This window comes from Leptonychotes weddellii, chromosome 7, assembly GCF_054177405.1.
Source record: "Leptonychotes weddellii isolate Sample4059 chromosome 7, ASM5417740v2, whole genome shotgun sequence".
NCBI classification, from domain to species: domain Eukaryota; kingdom Metazoa; phylum Chordata; class Mammalia; order Carnivora; family Phocidae; genus Leptonychotes; species Leptonychotes weddellii.
Window position 1 is genome coordinate 76,083,524 of NC_138375.1, and position 20,020 is coordinate 76,103,543.

A 20,020-nucleotide genomic window follows, 5' to 3' on the forward strand; every position below is an offset into this window, starting at 1 on the left:
AACAATTTCACTGTTGAATCTATGAACGAACAAACTTTTATGATTGCTGGGAGAGGTGAATTAACCTCAGATTGTTCTGGTTCACTTCACAGGCGGTGGCTGAGTAATGCATTGCCCTGAAACTGATAAGCCGGAAGGCTGAAGAAGTTTCAAGGAAGTAAGTCAGAAGTCTTGCAAAGAAGGCAGCTATCAGGGTACGGTGCTGGAGCTTTTCGTGAGCAATTTTTATTTCTGGGAATTGGCGAGACTTCACCCCCTCTCCTATCTCTTTCTGCTGAGAGCTGCTGCTTAACACCTTCCTTCCAGCTGGGAGGGCAGCCGGATGGCTGCATATGCAGCTAACACCAGGATGGCTCCTTAGCGAGCAACCGGGGCATGAGTTTCCTCCTGGAGACTGCACATGTCACCTTCACGTCTCATGCATCTTCCATCATTTATGTGAATATATCAAGGGGCTCTGGTAGAAGGCACTAGGCTATGAAAGTGCAGTCGAACCGGTGACTGAGAACAAAGGCCGCCTTTAGCTACGAATGATTCACTACAATGGTAAAGAATACTTTCTTTTTTCCTCCCAGAATGACTTTGAATCCTAAAGATTCACTGACTAGGCCTCCACACTCAAAAAATAAAAATGAAAGGCACAGAGAAAGGATTTTTTTTTTCTCAAAACCTGATTTTGGTAAACATTTATCGAATTACTACGCACAGAGGTTTGACAATGTTATGGGTGAACTTGTAGTTTCAGGAGGAACATTTATACCCAGGAGTTCTCACACATGCTACTGTAACTTATCCCCTCACACCCCCGCCCCCCCCCCCAGCTCTCTCAGCTTCTGTCAGCATGTGTCACAGTCTGATCAATCTCATCACTACATATGGAAATAGGGGGTGCTGATTTGGACAAGATTATTTTAAAAGTTATGTGACTGTATCTAACAGGTACTTTAAAATATCTCATGTGGCTCATTAACTGGCTTAATCCAATGAGTTAATAAAGAGACTCCATAGTTCATCTCTCGAATTCGAAAACATTGATTTTATTTTTCAATCATGAAATTACAAACATCAAAATGTTTTTGAAAGGTACTTGTTTTCCTAATACCCTCTATCATCTGTGTCCTTGGGAGCAAATACGAATAATGAGCAGGATTAGAAAGTATTTTATGCTTAACTCTATAACCCTGAGATTGGCACTAAAGCATCCTTCTCTCTCCCCTGCTCCTGGCCTGTTTAGGACACTGACTTGGTCTCAACCAAGGTAACATTGAAAATATGGAGAGGTTTCAGCCCAGAAACACAGAATGGGCATCTTTGGTGCTAATTTAAGAGAGATTTATGGACACTATTTTGAGGAAACTCAGAGTATGGACGCATTTGGCAGTTTCTTGTAGATGTTAAGATACTTGCTTAAAAAGGGTTTATTTAGTATATTTGGTAATTGTATTTTGAAATTAAGTTGTCAGTAGAGAATACATGTCAGTAGAGAATACATGTCAGTAGAGAATACAGTAGAGAATACATGTCAGTAGAGAATACAGTAGAGGTAAATCATGAAGGCAAGAAAATAGTTCACAACAAAGAATTAAATACTGAATACAATATTCTGGAAAATAGATGGGTATTGAACTTACCTTTATTGATATTGGTTATAGGTCCACAGGACTGTGTCACAATCTATCCTTTGTTTTGTTTTAAGCTCACAGTATTATTCCTAAGGGAATTTGAAAAATAGTGTATTGAAAAGATTGCTTCTAAGCTGTTTAGTCAGGTCTGTCTTTCATAAACTTAAAGAGTTTCTAAATATTTCCAGATTTGGCTGTATGATATTATCAGAACAATTATGAAATACTTTCAGTAATACTGTGTCAACATGATCTTTGGTATTTTTTAAAATGCCTCTATTAACTGCTTCAAAACATGGAAGGTACTAAAAATAATTTAAAAATTAACTCAACTAAAATTAATGGCCCATCCATCCAGTATTAGTTTTATACATTGTACTTTTTGAGGGTTTACCATGTTCTAGGCACTCTGTTAAAGCTGTATGTGTTATTCTATTTGATCCTCAAAACAATGCAATGGAAAAGATTACCACTATTAGGTCCATTTTTATAAACGAGGAAACTGAGACACAGACACGTGCCTGTAACTTGTCCAAAGGTTCATCATTGCTGAGTAGAATCCTTGGTATAAAAACTTAGGTAGGCGGATGCTGTGTTGTTTGCCCTTATATTTTATTATATTGCTTTTTACTAGTTAATTTTGATTCAAAAACTATGTTAACATACAAGATAGGTCTTTTGAAAAATGTATGAGGGTAAAATTCATTAATAGGAAAAATAAAGATGGCTCTGTGAACCAATGGCCATAGTGATATCCCTGTGTCCTCCATCGCTGATCTTGACGCTTGGTAATAGCATGCGGAATACATGGCATCTTCAAGGACAGAGCTGCACACTAGGCCCTTGGCCTGCGGGAGAGCTAAATATGAAGGCATGGGGTAATGGCTGAGCAGTTTTATGGAAAATGGGCAACTTGGTATTTTTTTCTCCTACATGTTAGTGAGATTTCTACATTATAACAAGAGAATACGGTATGTTTAATTAAAATATTGACCTACATATATCCAGGATAATATTATATAGTAAAATTACATATTAAGATAGATATTCTTTCTGAGAAATGACAGTCATGCTTTTAAAAAATATTCACTTTTTGAGGCAAGTATAAAATAAATCCTCTGATGAAAATTACTTGGACAAAACTGAATTCAGGTTAAAAAGTGTGAATCATGAGTTTTCCAGGAAGAGTTTTATTTTGACCTAAATGCTGTCTGAGAGATGAACTTCAAGCTTGATACATTTTTAACATGACAGAAGCGTGGTGGCCTCTCGGTGGGTGTCAGGGAGGAAACACTTGAGGAGGCCTTTATCTACCATTGCTCAGCCAAGGGGCCCAGCAGCCTGGGGTCTCTCGCTGGTCTATTCCTGATCCTCTCTTAGCAGAAAGGACAGAAAGCAGAAAAAGTGAAAGTTGCTTCTGAACAGATTATTTTCATTTATGGAGTTCATAAATGCAGAAAGTTAATGTAGAGGCAATTAATATTCCCGATTCTTTTTTGGTAATAACATGCAACCACTAAAATCTTGCTAAATTTTTTTGTCAAAGCTGAGAAAATGTGTAATTCTATTGTTTCAAAACATGGAAGGTACTAAAAATAATTTAAAATTTAAGTCAACTAAAATTTTCAGTTTTCAGGGGGGAAAAAATCAGTTTTTATTTTGTCAGAGCCTGTAAAATAAAATCCCAGTAAAATTTATGTATACAAATCTATGCAAAGCAGTGAAAAGAAAATACTTGCATAAGTGTCCTATTAATGAAAGCCAGTTTCTGACAGTTGGAGAGTCCTATTCTTCTATCTGTTTTGTTTACCTTTCCTATCCAATTTATATGGTCATACTTGGGAATACGTTTTATGCATGTATGCACACATATATATCACGGAAGGTAGTTTAGATTTTTAATTAGTAAAAATTTCAGAGGCCAGCAATTACCTTTTTCATTTAGCTTTTCCCTTCAATCTCGTATTATTTGTGTTTTCTGCTCACTTCTGTAGAGACCACAGTAAACATTTGGAAGGCATTTTGTATGGCAAGTTTGTGTATTGCAATTTTTGAGCAATGCAAACATCCCCCTTAAATAAACGAAAACAGATCCCAGAAAGGGTATGCTTCCAACACATTCCCCAAAGATCTGAGTGCCGCTGTGCATTCTTGCTCAATTTAAACAAACTAAACTTCAGTTAGTCTCCCCACCCCTAATGGGCACCCCCACTGGGAACATTGTTAGGTTACCACCATGGACAAGGCCTCAGTACAGCTGGATCTGTAAACAAGACCATAATCCGCATGAAAGAACTCTCAGAGTTTTGGCAGCGCTCACAGTGTTGTTAACATATTGTGCCAAAGCAATAACAAAGCCATCATTTTTAAGTTTGTTCACGGATTTGTATTAATCAAGAAATTTTCCAGAAATTACTTCTAAATGAGGAAACTTCCAGAAAGTTACCATTTGGCAAGAAGGCTTCCAGATGCCTTTTTTTTTTTTTTGCTTATCTGCGACATATTCTTCCAAATAAATTACAAATTTGTGGAAATTCATTCGAGACAGAAAACACATTGCTGCTGTGTTGGCGGAAGGAGGCTCCCTTCAGTTCACTCCCTGCTTCATCAAAGCCTGGCTGGTGCTTAGGTCATTTTTTCTTATTAGGAGGAGGAGGAGGCCAGGCCATCTAACTTGGCATTCTGGTGATAAACATTAAGTATTGATATTTGGATCAGAAAAGCAATTATTAGATTACCATCAGAACTGCACACTAAGCATTTAGGAAGAGACCAGGAGAAGGCTGTTGGACCTTTGTTGGAATTTAGTTGTTGGTTTTTATTGGCATATTAGGCGATTAATTTTCGCAAATTCAATCTTTTTCAATTTAGGCCCTATTTTCAAAACTTGTGCATAAGCAAGCCTTCTGCAAACCCTTGTGTCTACTCTATAGGAAAAAAGGGAAAAAGAGGAGGGTGTAACAGTGCAATTAGACATGAGTAGTGGGACAAACCTAAAATTTTTGATTTTCAACATTGCCTTATTCCTTAAATACTTTGATACTAGTTTTTCATGTACATCTCATGTGATTAAAAAAGTCCTGGGTAAAATAAACTTCTAAAGTGTGCTAAAAATTCAAAATGCAGAGGGGTGCGTGATTCAGCCTGAACAGAGGGTACATATGGGGCTCCAGGGACGGTTACTGCTTACAAGCTCGAGACTGTGTTTTGGGAGGTGAGGACCCATAAGTGAGTCTATCACCAATGGTTTGTGTAGAGTTTTGGGTGTATTTCATCATTTATTCATGTCCGTGATACCTTCTGGATGACATTTATTTTTGTTACAACAAAAGAAACTCTTTAAAGTAACGACTAAGAGTAAATAAGCCCTTTCTCCTGCTGAAGACCTCCCCCAACCTCCAAGCTACTCTGGACTTGAATACATCTTTCCTGTTTCCTCCTATGGTGCATTGTTTAAAGCACCAATATATCATGTTTATATTCTGCCTTGTTTTAGAGTTCCTTGTGTTCATTTCTTCTTTTCCCTTTGAAAATGTAATGTTCCTGGATGTCTCTCTAAATATCTAATATGGTGCTTTGTGCATAGCAGACTTTGCATGAATGCTTATGTAACTGATTTCAGGAGGTTTGTTGTTTCTTTAAAAAAAAAATCCTTCTCTGAACACATAGCACTTTGGAAGGCACTTTAAATTGTAGAGAGCACCAGCATTCTATTGGGTCAATTATTGCTGCAATTGAATTAATAATACTCCAGTAGTCTCCTAGAAAACTACTCACTTAAGGGAGGATCTTTAGTATATGATAGTTAATAAGCACTACAAGGGCATGAAATAATGACAGACTCATATCTTTGTTTTTAAATTATATAATTGTTCTTCAAGAAACAAAACAGCTAGCCAAGTCATTCATAATCTTTTTGGGAATCAGCATTGTCTCCTCAAAGAACGTACACTTGAATTTTTTCCAAGTATTTGACTATACATTATTGTGGTTTATGTCTGGTATAGTGATGCTGATTATGTGTTCTGTGTATATAGTTGTTTCTCTAAGGACTATGTATTTACTCTGTTTTTGAATTAACTCATCTTTGAATGGTCTAGTGCTGTATGAGATTGAGTGCATTCACCTAATTCTTGAAGAGAGCTTTTGTCTGAGAACACCCTTGTTCCTGTTGGTTGTGACCCAGTAATGTGGTGGCTTTTGTTTTCTATCAGTCAGTGGCCAAATCGCATTATTCATGTGGCTATGTTGGTTTAAATCACCCCAAATAAATTTTTATAAATACTTTAAATATTTGACTGAAGGTGAAATAAATTGATAGTTTGGAAATTACCCTTTCTTTTATACCAATAGGGACTTGGAAAAATCAGATAAATACATTAAAATATTTATTTCAGCCAATGGGACATCTTCAATCACACCTTTGAAATTTCTTTACTTTGAAATTGTTTTTTTTTATTTTTAGAAAAGGATTTATGTAATCTCCTTGAAATTCATAATACTTAATTCCCAAGCAGAAGCCACTGTAGACTAAGATACATCCTAAGGGGTAAATTCAAGAAACAAACTAGAAAAAAAATTAGTGGGGCTCACACAACAGATGTGATCTAAGTTCTACCAGCTGAATATTCTCAAGGCTGTGCAGATCCAAGGGCCCTTGGGTCCAGGAGAAGGATTCCTTGTGTGCAGGGGAGGTCAGTGATGATGGCAGGTTGTCGTTTGGTGTTTGAGTCACAAACCTTTAGGGTTGCCTTAGCCATTTTTAGGTAAGATCTGTTATTTACTAGAAAGAGCAATAAGAAAATAAGTAAGTATTGTTTTATAGTCCACCAATGTTAAACTAAAGAGGCTCTCTCCCGTAAACAACCATTCGCAAAAGCAGATGTGAAGCCTCTGGTTGTTTCTTATGAATTCAAAAAGTAAAAATGAGCCCTGAAAAGCTGAGAACTCTGGCACAACCATGTCAGTGGACAAAGCAGATAGCAGCTCCCTATCTCAGCTGCTTTTGCCTGCCTGACATCCAGTATCCCTTCACAATTTTTACTTTAAAAGATGCTTTAGGAGTTTTGCTTTAAAAGTGATAACCGAACAAATGTTTGCCTGCATACTCTAATTACAATTTTGGGAAAAGTGTGAAAGATGGGCAGTTTTCCATGCTACTGATTACACCATTTGGTAAAAGTTATTGGAGGATTCGAGAGTCTAATAGGTCAAATTGTAGAGAGAAATCAAGGTGGTGATTATGGATAGTAACAAGGGATAATGGACGGAAATGTAAATAGGAAGAGGAGACAGCTCTGGTTGACAATGAAGTGTTATGCTGATGAGAAAAGACACATGAGCATACACAACAAAACACACAACGGCATGCACACACACATTATGAAAGCTCATTCCCTTAATCTGGCCAGTGAAAGATGAGATTCACCCAGGAGGGAGAAGCACTGAAAGGTTAACAGTACCAACAAGATGGAAGCTTGTCTTTTGTTTGGGAAAGGAAAGTCCTCTAATTGTAGAAATTCAGAAGAAGGTTTAATTAATCCATTGTTTATGTTATTTTTTTAATCAGTGTGGAATTGTAGAGTGATCTGGACATACACGGTGAAGTTCCTAATAAAGTATTTCTGTGGTATGATCCTAGCTTGATACCATGCTCATTTTATTTTTATTTTTTTATGTTTTATTTTTTTAAGATTTTTATTTATTTGACAGAGAGAGCACAAGCAGAGGAAGAGAGAGGGAGAAGCAGACTCCCTGCTGAGCAAGGAGCCCGATGTGGAACTCGATCCCAGGACCCTGGGATCATGACCCGGGCCAAAGGCAGCCGCTTAACCGACTGAGCCACCCAGGCGTCCCAATACCATGCTCATTTTAATGAGCTGATTAATTAATTCTTATGTGCTGGATACTGTATTTGGGCAATGATTTGGCCAAAACAAAGATGGTCTCTGACTTTTTGGAATCTATGGTTTACTCGGGGAGAAAGCAATAAACAATAAATTATATTTAAATATAAATTATGATAAGTATTAGTTTTATAAATTCTGATCTAATTTTTAAAATTTATAAAGCAAGTAGTGCTTATTCTTGTGAATTTCAAGTTTTGTTCCTTCACATTTATTATTAACATTTATTCAGCACTTATAAGCACTGTGTTAAATGCTTTAGGCATTGTCTTATTTAATACTCACAATTAATTTAAGGGGGTATATACTATTGTATTTATACATTATGGTTAAATAATGTTCCCAAAGACATACTACTAATTAGAGAAGGGACTAGATTCAAACCTAGGGCTGTTAGTGTGTCGAGCCTTTTCTCTTAAGAGCTTTGCTATAATACCTCTCTGGTTAGAGGATAAGACCTATGTTCCAATATGCTAATATTTTCTAATTTGTTGCAACTTTGTCATATATATTTAAATGTAGGAACATGCACAAGGAATCAACAAGGGAAGAGAATTTCTCTACCCTACCCAGGGTCATCTTTACTATTTCTCTCATCACACAGCTGGGCTGTTGAATGTTGCTATAGAAAATCACAAAACTATTCTGACTGGATCTGTACAGAGTCATGCTTTCTAATTTTATGGCTGCTCACAATTCTTTTGCTGACTCCCTATCACATTTCCTACAGCAGCATTTCCACCCCATCCTCCATCTCAGCAAAAGCCTTTATTTCTGGCTTGACTAATGTTTGGAAGTGTGTTCTATTGGAGAACTCTTTTCCTGGTCCTCTTTGTTTCCATGTTTTGCAGGAATGAACAGCATTGGATGAGTACTTCCTGTTTCCCCCTGTACTCCTTACTCCTAACCACAAGAATGAGTGATGTAGTTGATAGTCAGTGTAAGTAGACTCTGACATCCACAAGTCCACATTCTTTTATTGGGCAGGTTGTACGTTTCAATTAACTGCTTCCTTTGCTTACCCTTCATGTGACTACTTACCAGGGCAGGCGGAGCCCAAAAAGCATCTGTTTACTCAGCATATACCAAAAAGTCCATATATATCAATTTAGCATTTACTGTGTGGCTCTTACTGATCTAGGCTCTGAGGGGTGTCTAAAGATTTTTAAAACTATTCAGGCCTTCAAGGACATTACACACTGATTGGCAAATTGAAGCCAGTAAATGTAAAATAAGGCCTAAACCTATAAAAAATATCTATGTTTCTAAGAAACATATGGACTATAGAATTCCAGAGCAATAAACAACAGTCTATGTCAACCATGTAAACAACAGAGTATGGAATTCCAGAGAACTAAGAGATCCCTTTAATGGAGATGATCAAAAGGAAAGGTCCCTTCCAATGAGATGACCAGGAAAACATTCCAAATTCTCTACAATCCGAATACTATAAACTTACTTGAAATTATATGCCACTATTCCGCCATGAGAACAAGAAACAGTGCTCTGTTTCAATTCCTTGTTTCAATTAATCTTTATAATAGTGCTCTGAGGAGGTATTCTTATGTCCATTATATGGACACAGAGCTGCCTAGAAAGGTCCTGAGAGGTTAAATAATGTGCTCAAAGTCGTATGGTTAATAACTGGTAGAAAACGAAAACCCAAGTTTGACTCTTCTGATGTTCATGGTGTTTTCTTAAAACCAGGGCACTTTTCCAAACTGGTGTAGGATGAAGGACCCTGGGTGAGATTGAGAAGGTCAGGGTTTGAGTCTTGGATCTGCTTTTTTGTAGGTGTGTGATCTTGGACATTTTACCTCTCTACTTTTCACTGTCTTTTGTAGAAATAGAGATAACAAAAATCCTACCTACTTCGAGAATTTTGGAAAAGTAAACATAAGATCTGTTTTGTAGTGTTCTGAACTAGAACTTTATTTCACCTAAGAGCTGTGTAAGTAACCACACTCCTAACAGCATGAACAGAGATTGGGTTCCCTGTGAGATGGGGAGTTGCATGCTGAAGTTTCACTGGAGAGCGGTCTTACGTGATATGTTTAAAGAAGTAAAGAAGAAAGCAAGGTAGTACTGGGTAGAGTGAGCAGCTGAATGAGAGTACAGTTGCAAGGGAAGCCTCAGCTGATCATTGCAGGATCTCTGGGGCTGGATGGCCCTTCAGAGTTGACTCAAATCAAGGCATAGGATCCTATAGTTTTGTTTCCCCGAATAAGCCAGTCATTGGCTGTGAGTTGCCTCTGTCACCTTGGGTTCCTGCAGCTGAAGGCAGTCCCCAGTGAGGGGTGTTACAGTTGATATTGATGTTCCCGACAGCCTGAAATGGGTGTATCTGTCCTCAAAAAGGACATCTGGATAGAGCACTGCAGGATCCAGTGAAAAAAGATGAAACCCTCAGAGCCCTACCACCTCTGTCATGTTCTTTCCGTGCTTGCTCCTGTTTCTTTGCTCTTCTAACCTTGTGCATACTGTCCATTTGGCAATTTCCTCCCCACCTGAACTGTGACTGCATGGCCATGTCTTACATCTCTGAGCTTCCGGCACTGAGGAGGGTACCAACGCCAGGTAGAAACAGCTCCATTAATATTTGATGTTGGTGATGTTAATGGTGATGATGATATACCAACTATACTGCTGGGTACTGAGGAGTCTGGAAAAGAAGATAAGGCATGATTGATTTTATTTGCCAAATATATAATCATAGAATATAAACTAAAGGATGCGAAAGAATTGCTATAATTACCAAAGTACATTAGACATACAGAAATGCTCAATATATTTCTGTAGAGTAGATGAGTAAGAAAATGAGTAAGAGGACAATTAAGGGGCATATGGTTGGCTTTAACTGTGAGAATAACTCAGGATCCCTTTGGACAGTGGACTGGGAAGTCAGAATGATTCCCTGAAGATGGTGGTCTTGAGTTGGACCTGACAGCATGGGTGGCATGGAGATTAGAGAGGAAGGTTGAAGAGAATGCAGTGGGGGTAGGTCAGGGAATATTTTATGGCAGGGAAATCTCAGACATGAGCGATTTGGGTATGCACAGGGGCAGATAAGGACACTTTGCTTGCTTGGGGTGAAGTATATTTGTGAGTGAATTGCAGGAAGCAAGGCTCAGGAAATAGGGGGATTGGAATAGATTGTGAAGGGCTAGAGGAGCTGACAGTACTAACTCATGATGGGGTCCTTAGCCGGGGAGTGAAAAATGGAAAAATGTATTTTTAAGAAGTAGATGGCTCAGAATGGATTGGAAGGAAAATCAACGAGAGTCAGAGAGACCAGACAGAAGGTTGCAGTGGCATTTAAATATAAGGGATGAAAGCCTGAACAAAGGTGGTTGAAGATGGAATAGAGTGTAAAGGTGGAGTTGAGGGGTTAATCTCCAGGAAAGAAAAATACGAATTAATAACATGCTGATTTTTCCCACTTTTTTATTCCTTAAATCTAAAAAATGTTGCTAAAGATCAGTAACAAAGGGACTTCAAATTTCTGAAGTATGTATTATCTTTTTTTAAAAAAATTAATGCCATTATCCACAATGTCTATGATTTTAAAAACACTGAGACTTACCTACACAACACAACCACAATGACTGTTTTGACTTAACTGACTAGGTTAGTTAAATCCTAACTCAGTCTTTTCACTCAAAGAAGCCACTTAGTATCTGCCTTCTGTATAACTCTTCTATTCAGTGTGTTCACATTTTAAAGTGACCAGTTAAAAGAAATGACTCAATTTAGCCCAAACATTTAGACCAACTCTACAACATTATTTATCTCTATCTCCCTCTCTCCTTCCCTACCTGTCTACTTACTTATCTACCTACCTACCTACCTACCTACCTACCTATCTACCTATATCAGCAAAACTGAAGTTAGGTCATTTATTTCCAGAGCTAATTTTGTAGTGATTTGGTTTTGCCTCAAGGTAGGTCTGGTACAATGTGACCTTGGTTGAAAAAGTATGTTTCTTTTAAGTGCAGACATGATGAGTGATGTACGTGGTATTTATCATAAGTATATCAACTCTGACATTATTTTATAAATGCAAAGTATATCAGAATTCATTTTTCCTTTCCTTTTCATCTGTTCTAATTTAAATTGCTGCATAATTTCATGAAATAAAACATAGGAGTCTACTTAAAAAGTGACTATCCTCAGCACCTAAGTGGCTCAGTCGATTAAGCTTCTGCCTTTGGCTCAGGTCATGATCCCAGGGTCCTGAGATGGAGCCCCACATCAGGCTCCTTGCTCAGCAGGGAGCCTTCTTTTCCCTCTCCCTCTGCTGCTCCCCCTGCTTGTGCTCTCTCACTGTCTCTCTCTGTCAAATAAATAAATAAAATCTTAAAAGAAGTGACTATCCTGAATGAATCTTAATTTGGGGCTACCTAAAATTCAAAATCTATTCTTTTTCTATTTCTATACATTTTTTCGATGTAATTATCTGTACCTATTAATTAATTATATTCTTACAATTTTTATCTCATTGGTTTATCCCATACAATTTATATAAAATTTACCTATTTTTAAAATTTATTAAATATGTAGCAAAATACAATGGTTGGGATTATACTCCCAATTCCTTTCTCATCTTAGATTGCTAGGCAGATAATTTGGAAGGGAGAAACATAGTTTTCTCCTTCATATTTTTTGACATATCTTGTCTTTGTGTTTAATATTTGAAAAGATGACAACCATTACATTGAATATTTTAAAATTTACCTTTTTATTTTGAGATAATGGTAGATTCACATCCAGCTGTTAAGAAATAACACAGAAAGATCTATGTACTCGTTACCCATTTTTTTCAATGGTAACATCTTGCAGCACCATAGTATAATATCCCAACCAGGGTATTTACATCGATACAGTCAAGTTATAGGATATTTCCATCACCACAATGATTCCTCATATTGTAGTTTTATAGGCTTACCTACTTTTCTTTCTTCTCTGTCCTATTCTCCACTAACCTATGGGGAACATATCTATAATTTTAGAATTTCAAGAATGGTACATAAATAGAATCTTACAGTATGTAACCTTTTGGGATTGGCTTTTTTCACTCAGTACAATTCTCTGGAGAGTCATTCAAATTGTTGCTTGCATCAGCACATTCTTCCTTTTTTATTGCTGAATAGTATTCTAAAACATGAGTATGCCACAGGTTGTTTAAACATTCACCTGTTGAACATCTGGGTTGTTTCCAGTTTTTAGCTGTTACAATAAGATTGCTATAAATATTCATATATGGATTTTTGTGTGAATATGTCTTCATGTCCCTGGCATAAGTGCCCAAGAGTGCAATTGCTGGGTAGTATGGCAATTGTGTTTTTTAAGAAGCTGCTAAACTGCTCAAGGGTAGTTGTACTAGTTTACATTCTCACCAGCAATATATAAACAATTGTTTCTCTGCATCCTTGCCAGCATTTGGCATTATCACTAATTTTTTATTTCTACCATTCTGATAGGCAGGTAGTAGTAGCATGATAGTGGTTTTAATGTGTACTTCCATAATGACCAGTGATGTTCAGTATTTTTTTCATGTGCTTATCTACCATCTATATATTATCTTTGGTGAACTGTCTCTTCATGTCTTTTATCCATGTTTTTTAAAGATTTTATTTACTTATTTGACAGAGAGAGATCACAAGCAGGGGGAGCGGGAGAGGGAGAAGGAGGCTGCCTGTTGTGCAGGGAGCCCCATGCAGGCCGATCCCAGGGCCCTGGGATCGTGACCTGAGCTAAAGGCAGACGTTTAACCAACTGAGCCACCCAGGCACCCTCTTTTACCCATTTTATAATTGGATTTTTACTACTGAGTTTTGAGACTTCTTTATAGTATTCTAGATACTATTCCTTTGTTGGATATGTGGTTTTCAAATATTTTCTTCCATCTCTTGTAAAGCAAAAGAAGGTCTCTGGTAAAACAAATTTTTAAGATTTGCTGAAGTCCCATTTACCAATTTTTAATTTTATGGATCACTGTTTTTAGTGTCAAGCTAAGAAGTCTTTGCTGAGCCCTAGTTACTGAATATTTCCTCCTGTGTTTTTTTCTAAAAGTTTTATAGCTAGAAGTTTTACATATATGTCTGTGATCCATTTTGTGTTAATTTTTGTATAAGGTGTTAGGTTTATGACACATTTTTTTGGTTTTGTTTTGTTTTTTTGTTTTTCATATGGAGGTCTAATTGCTCCAGTACTAATTGAAAAGTCCATCCTTGTTGATTGAATTTCTTTTGTACCTTTGTCAAATATCAGTTGAACATGTAAGTGTGGTACTATTTCTGAATTTTTTTGTTCTGTTGATCTACATGTTTATCCCCCCAACAATATCATACTGTCTTCATTACTGTAGCTCTCTAGCAAAACTCAGTATCAGGCAGAGTGATATTTCCCACCCACTCTTCTTTGTCAAGATTGTCTTAGTTATTCTCATTTCTTTTTTCCTTTCACATACATTTTAGAATAATATTTTCTAAATGTACAAAATTACTGCTGGGAGTTTTATAGGAATACATTTGGGGAGAATTGACATTCTTACTCTGTTGGCTTTCCAATCTATAAACATGGGAACTCTCTCCATTTATTTAGATGTCCTTTGATTAGTGTTGTGTCATTTTTAGCATAAAAGACTATGCATATTTTGTTAGGTTTACACCTTAGTATTTACTTTTCTTTGAGCAGCTGTAAGTAGTATTACATTTCTAATTTCAGTGCATGTAAAAATTACTAACATATAGTAATCATTTTTTCATGTTTACTTGTGTCCTGCAATCTTTCTGAACTCACTTCTTACTCGTAGGTGTTTGTTGTTGGTGTTATTGTTTTTAAAGATTCCTTGGGATTTTCTGTGTAGACAATCATGTCATCTGCAGATGAAGACGTTTTTACATCTTCCTTTCTTATCTATATGCTTTTTCTTTTCTTTTCTGGCCTGATTGCAGTGGGTAGAATTTCCAGCACTATGTTGAATAAAGATCGTGAGAGGAGACATGTTTTGCCTTGTTCCCAATTTTAGGGGAACACTATTCAGCTTTTTAAAAAGTATGTTAGCTGTAGGTTCTCATAGCTGCTTTTTATCAAGTTGAGGAAGTTTATGTCTATTTCTTTTCTTTTTTTTGGGGGGGGGCAGTTTTTATTACAAGTGGGTGTTGAATTGTGTCAAATGACTTTTCTGCTTCAATTGAAATGATCACATGAATTTTTCTTAAGCTTGTTAATATGGTATATTACATTGATTGAGTTTCAAATATTGAACCAGCACTGCACCTCTGGAATAAACCCTACTTAGTCATGGCATATAATTATTTTTATATTTTGCTGAATTACACTTGCTAAAATTTTGTGAGGGATTTTTACATCTATATTTACAAGGGATATTAACCTGTAGTTTACTTTATTTTTTACTTTCTTTACTTGGTTTTGGTGTCCGAGTGATACTAACTTCACACAGTGAATCAGTAAGTGTTCCTTCCTCTTGTATTTTTTGGAAGAGATTTTGTAAAATTGGTGTTAGTTCTTCCTTAAAGGTTTGGCAGAATTCTCCACTTCTCCCTTTGGGCCTGGAGGAATGAGCAGGGTAGTTTTTAAATTACAAATTTAATTTCCTTAATAGATATAGGACTATTCAAGCTATCTGTTTCATGTAGAATGAGTGGTGGTAGTTTGTGTTTTTTGAGGAATTGGCCAATTTCATCAAAGTTGTCAACTTATGTAGAGCTGTTCATAGTATTCTCTTATTATTCTTTTGATGTCTTCAGAGTCTATAGTGATATCTCCTGTTTCATTCCTGCTATTGGTAATTTATATCTTTTTTGTCAATCTTGCTAGAAGGTTGTCAATATTATAGCTGTTTTCTAAGAAACAGCTCTTTGTTTCATTGGTTTTCTTTATTTGTTGTTTTCAATTTTATTCATCTCCTCTTACCTTTAATATGTCATTTGGCTTGATTTGGGTTTGTTTTTCTCTTCTTTTTCTAGGTTCTTAAGGCAATAGCTTTAATTACTGTTTGAGATTTTTACTTTTTTCTATTTATGTGAATTTAGTGCATAAATTTCCCTCTCAGCACTGTTGTAGCTGTGTGCACAAATGTTGATATGTTGTATTTTCATTGGCTTCAGATCAGTATAATTTTTAACTTACCTTGAGACTTCCTCTTTGATCCATGGATTATTTACAAGTATGTTGTTGAGTTTCAAAGTGTTTAGAAATTTTCCTGTTATATTTCTCTTATTGATTTCTAGTTTGAGTCCATTATGGTGAGAGAACACACTCTAAATGATTTCATTTGTTTTCAATTTGTTGGAGTCTGTTTTACAGGAACACAATATGGCCTGTCTTAGTATATAATCCACAAGCACCTGAAAATGAAGTGTGTTTAATGTCAATTAGATCCTGCTGGTTGATGGTGTTGTTGAGTTCGTCTATGTCCTTGTTGCTTTTCTGTCTAGTTCAATCGGTTATTTAAGAGGGATGTTGAACTATCCAATTACGTTTGTGGATTTGTCTATTTCTTCATTTAGTTCCACTAGTTTTTGTTTTACATTTTTTTGTAGCTCTGTTGTTTGGTGAACGCACATTTAGTATTGTTATATCTTTTTGGTAGATTGACCCTTTTATTATTACATAACATTCCTCACTGTCTCTAGTAATTTTCTTTGCTGTGAAATTGACTTTGTCTAATACTAAGTAGCCATTCCTGTTTTTTCTGTAATGTGATTGTCTTAAATATTTCCTGTAGACACATTTACAACCACATTAGACAATGTTATAATTCTTTGCTTTAACTATCAAACATAATTTAGGAAACTCAAGAAAAGATGATACCCATTTACCTTTTCCCACCTCTAGTTCTCCTACTTGTCTTCTACTTTGGACCACTTTTTATTAAAGTTGCTATTCCACATTTCTTTTCCAGATCTATAAGTCTCACCACTTTCCCCTGCTACCAGCTACTACTTATCAGCTGAACTTGTTTTTATTTTTAGTGTAAATGTTCACATATTTAATAGTACCTTTAAAATAAGCATTACTGCATTTAAAATGGTTCTAAAATTTATCTACAAATGACAATATAAATTAAAAAATACAAACTTGAAGTAAATAATTTAACATTAGCTGTGGTACAAATAAGAGTAAATGTGTGTGGGTCAAGTAATGTCACAGCTATATTCCACTTGCTTCTGGAAGAAAATGAAATCTAATTATTATATTTTTAAACAAAGCTAACAAGGATAATAAAACCCTGGATGTGAAGGGGAATGTGAGAAAGAGCATTCACAATAAGCTCAAAAAGTTTTGAGACACACATTTGATGTGTACGCTCGTCTGCAGCAAGATCTTGACATTGTCAAGTGACGTTAAGATTGCAAAATAAGTAAAAACAGTGTTTTTATCTTACACTAATTTTTACCAAGAGATAGGCCTGAATAAAAGCCAGCTGAACCCATGCCAGTCCCCAGGCATATGTACAAGGAATTGCACAAGCATGAAAAAGCAAAACCACAGTAAATCACATGATTGAAGTAGACAGATGCTGCAGGTGAGTATGGCTTTTATTTTGAATAAAAAACTAACTATACTTTCATTAATATGACTCCACACCATATATTTTTCCAAATTTACATTCCTCAGATACAAATTACATTATGATTTTTTTTTTGTTTCTAAGTTATTTCTTATCTCCACTTTCTATTTGCTGTGAACTTCAATACAAATGATAAATCTTACTGTTTTAAAGTACACTGGTTATTTATACAGTAAGGGCAAATGGAAAAAAAATTTCCAAATTTGTATCCAGAAAGTTGCGTGATTGTAGAGTTACTAGATTGTAGAGTCTGATTAGAGGTGGGACTACTCCTTTCTCCCTGGCCTTTTGCGTGGTAGACCTTGCTCTTTGGGAGCATTTTTCACACTGCATCTTAATTTATTGACATGCCTTTCTCTCATGAAATGGGAGTTCCTGGAAGGCAGGGATCAGCACCTTATATGCTTGTGAGCTAAACCAATGTATTAGAAGGGATGATTTTTATTGCAAAGTTTATTTATAACATTTTATAAATGGTAATTTTAGAGGAAATGAATCTGCTCTAGCTATTTGCAGAAATATTTATTATCATTTGCAAAGTGGAAATGAACTGTAATATTTATCAATCTATTAATTCATATGTATTTGATATCTACTCTGGGTTCTGCAATCTACTGATCACTGTAGGAATGTAAAAGTAGTATAAAGCATAATTCTCTCCTCTTAGGAGTCTCTAGTTAGAAAGAGAAAACTAATATATGAAACAATTCAAGTAAATCTAAGCTTATATACAACCTGGGCCTAAACTGGGTGGGGACAGTATGTACATTAGAGATTCAAAGTAGGGGCAGAGCACAGAGGACTGGAGAATCAGGGAAGGGTTCCTGGAATAGGTGAGACTGGAGTAGGGTCCTGAAGTATGGGGTGGGGTTTGGGTAGATGGAGGAAAAGACTAGTGGTTTTGGGAGAATGAGGAGTTTCCTGAGAAAGGGATTTTAAATAGGAAATACATTTTTTTTTTAAAGATTTTATTTATTTGACAGAGAGAGACACAGCGAGAGAGGGAACACAAGCAGGGAGAGTAGGAGAGGGAGAAGCAGGCTTCCCGTGGAGCAGGGAGCCCGATGTGGGGCTCGATCCCAGGACCCTGAGATCATGACCTGAGCCGAAGGCAGACGCTTAACGACTGAGCCACCCAGGCACCCCTAGGAAATACATTTTTAAATTACAGAAAAGAAAGAAGAGGTCCCAAGAGCCAATGAATCTTTTGAGATTGTGCTTCCTCTTTGTAATATGATGAGGCTTAATCATATTTCTTAGAAGGATGGTGAGTGACAGATAATGAAAGAGATTCTTTGGCAAGTGGGTGGTCAGGATAATTGTTGTTCAATCCTGATGGGTCATCCTTAATCTCAGTAGTTTGAAGAAACTCAGTGAGCAGAGACTAAAGCTTCTAAATGGGGGAGAGGTAATCAGAGACTTCTGGGAGAGAGAAGGATTGATAAGGAGAACTACTTTTGGCCCATGTCTCTAACTTGCAAGGGTGCCCAAGGTGACATGAGGGCAGTGGCCTCAAACTTTTAACTAGTGAACTCATTAAGAAAAGGACTTCTGGTTAAGGATTTATTTTTTTCCCCAACCATTGCCGAATACACAGACCCTGGCATGGATAAATATCTTTCAATTTGAAAGATTATGCCAATGTGTAAATTTAATACATCAGTGTTTAATTATGTAAGTCATGTATTTTTGGTATTTGTTTTGAATATGATTTATGAAATGTTGGCTTGCAGAAAATTGGCACATATAGATATGTTGAAACAGGTTTAGAATCTTTATCAACACAAATTTTATATAAAATATACATTTTATATATCCTGGTAGTATTATCACTCTTTCTAACACATTTAAAGGAGGACACCTATTTTCGCGCTGTGGGTCTCAAGGATAAGTAGAAAAAAAAAAAAGGACCCATCAAACATTTCTCCAGGTTTCCCTAGAAAATGTTCTCTCTGCTCCATATGTGCTTTGAGTTTTAACTAAATTAAACTCATGCCTGGACCAATGTCATTTGAATTTTAAAGGTTATGTACATAGAATGTCAAAACAACCATTTAAAACACATTACTGAAGTGAAGGATTGGCCAAGATTATTTCTAAGGTTCCTACCACACTTAACATTATCTAATTCTATGAACGAGAGACATTCTATCTACTGCAAGTGGTTTGGTGTACACTTTGCTAAGCAACTGGTTGACTGGCTTTCTTGAGGAGGTTCCAGATTCTTTAGGGATGCAGACACAACCTCATGCAAAGCAGCAACCCCCTCTAATCACAAGTTGATCACAAAGTAATCACGGTAGCAGAGCAATGAGAGGCGGCTGACCACTGCCATGTATCTGCGTACCACATGTTTGCATGAAAAATTTGTTAAGCACTTTATACTTGGAACTTGTTTTGTCTGTAACTTTTGGGAACAAGAGAACTTTTATCGCCAAGTTTAGAATGGTCTTGAATTTTATGGCTGCTTCGATTTGTATCCAAACTTGTGTCATCTGGATTTCACTCTGGTCGTGTTGGCAACACATGACTTTCTGGTTCTGAGACAGACTAATTAAAAGGTGCATCATCATCAGATTGCTAGCCACACATTTTAGGGAGCTAAGTGTAAATAAATCAAAATCATATGCACTAAATTTACTGAAAAAAATACACGTGAATTTAGAAACGAATGGAAAAAAAAAAAAAACAGTGCCAAAATGACCTGTTTCTTTTCTCAAAACCAAAAACACTTAGGACGTTATTTACTGAACTTAAAATTGTAGTTGGGCTTGTCAGTTTCCTATTGGAAAGAAAAGAAGCTCAAGATGGCAAAGCAGTGAATGGAAAAATATTCTAACCAAAAAACAAAAGGCAAAATTCTATTTTAGAAGGCTGTGCTTTTCTTAAATTTT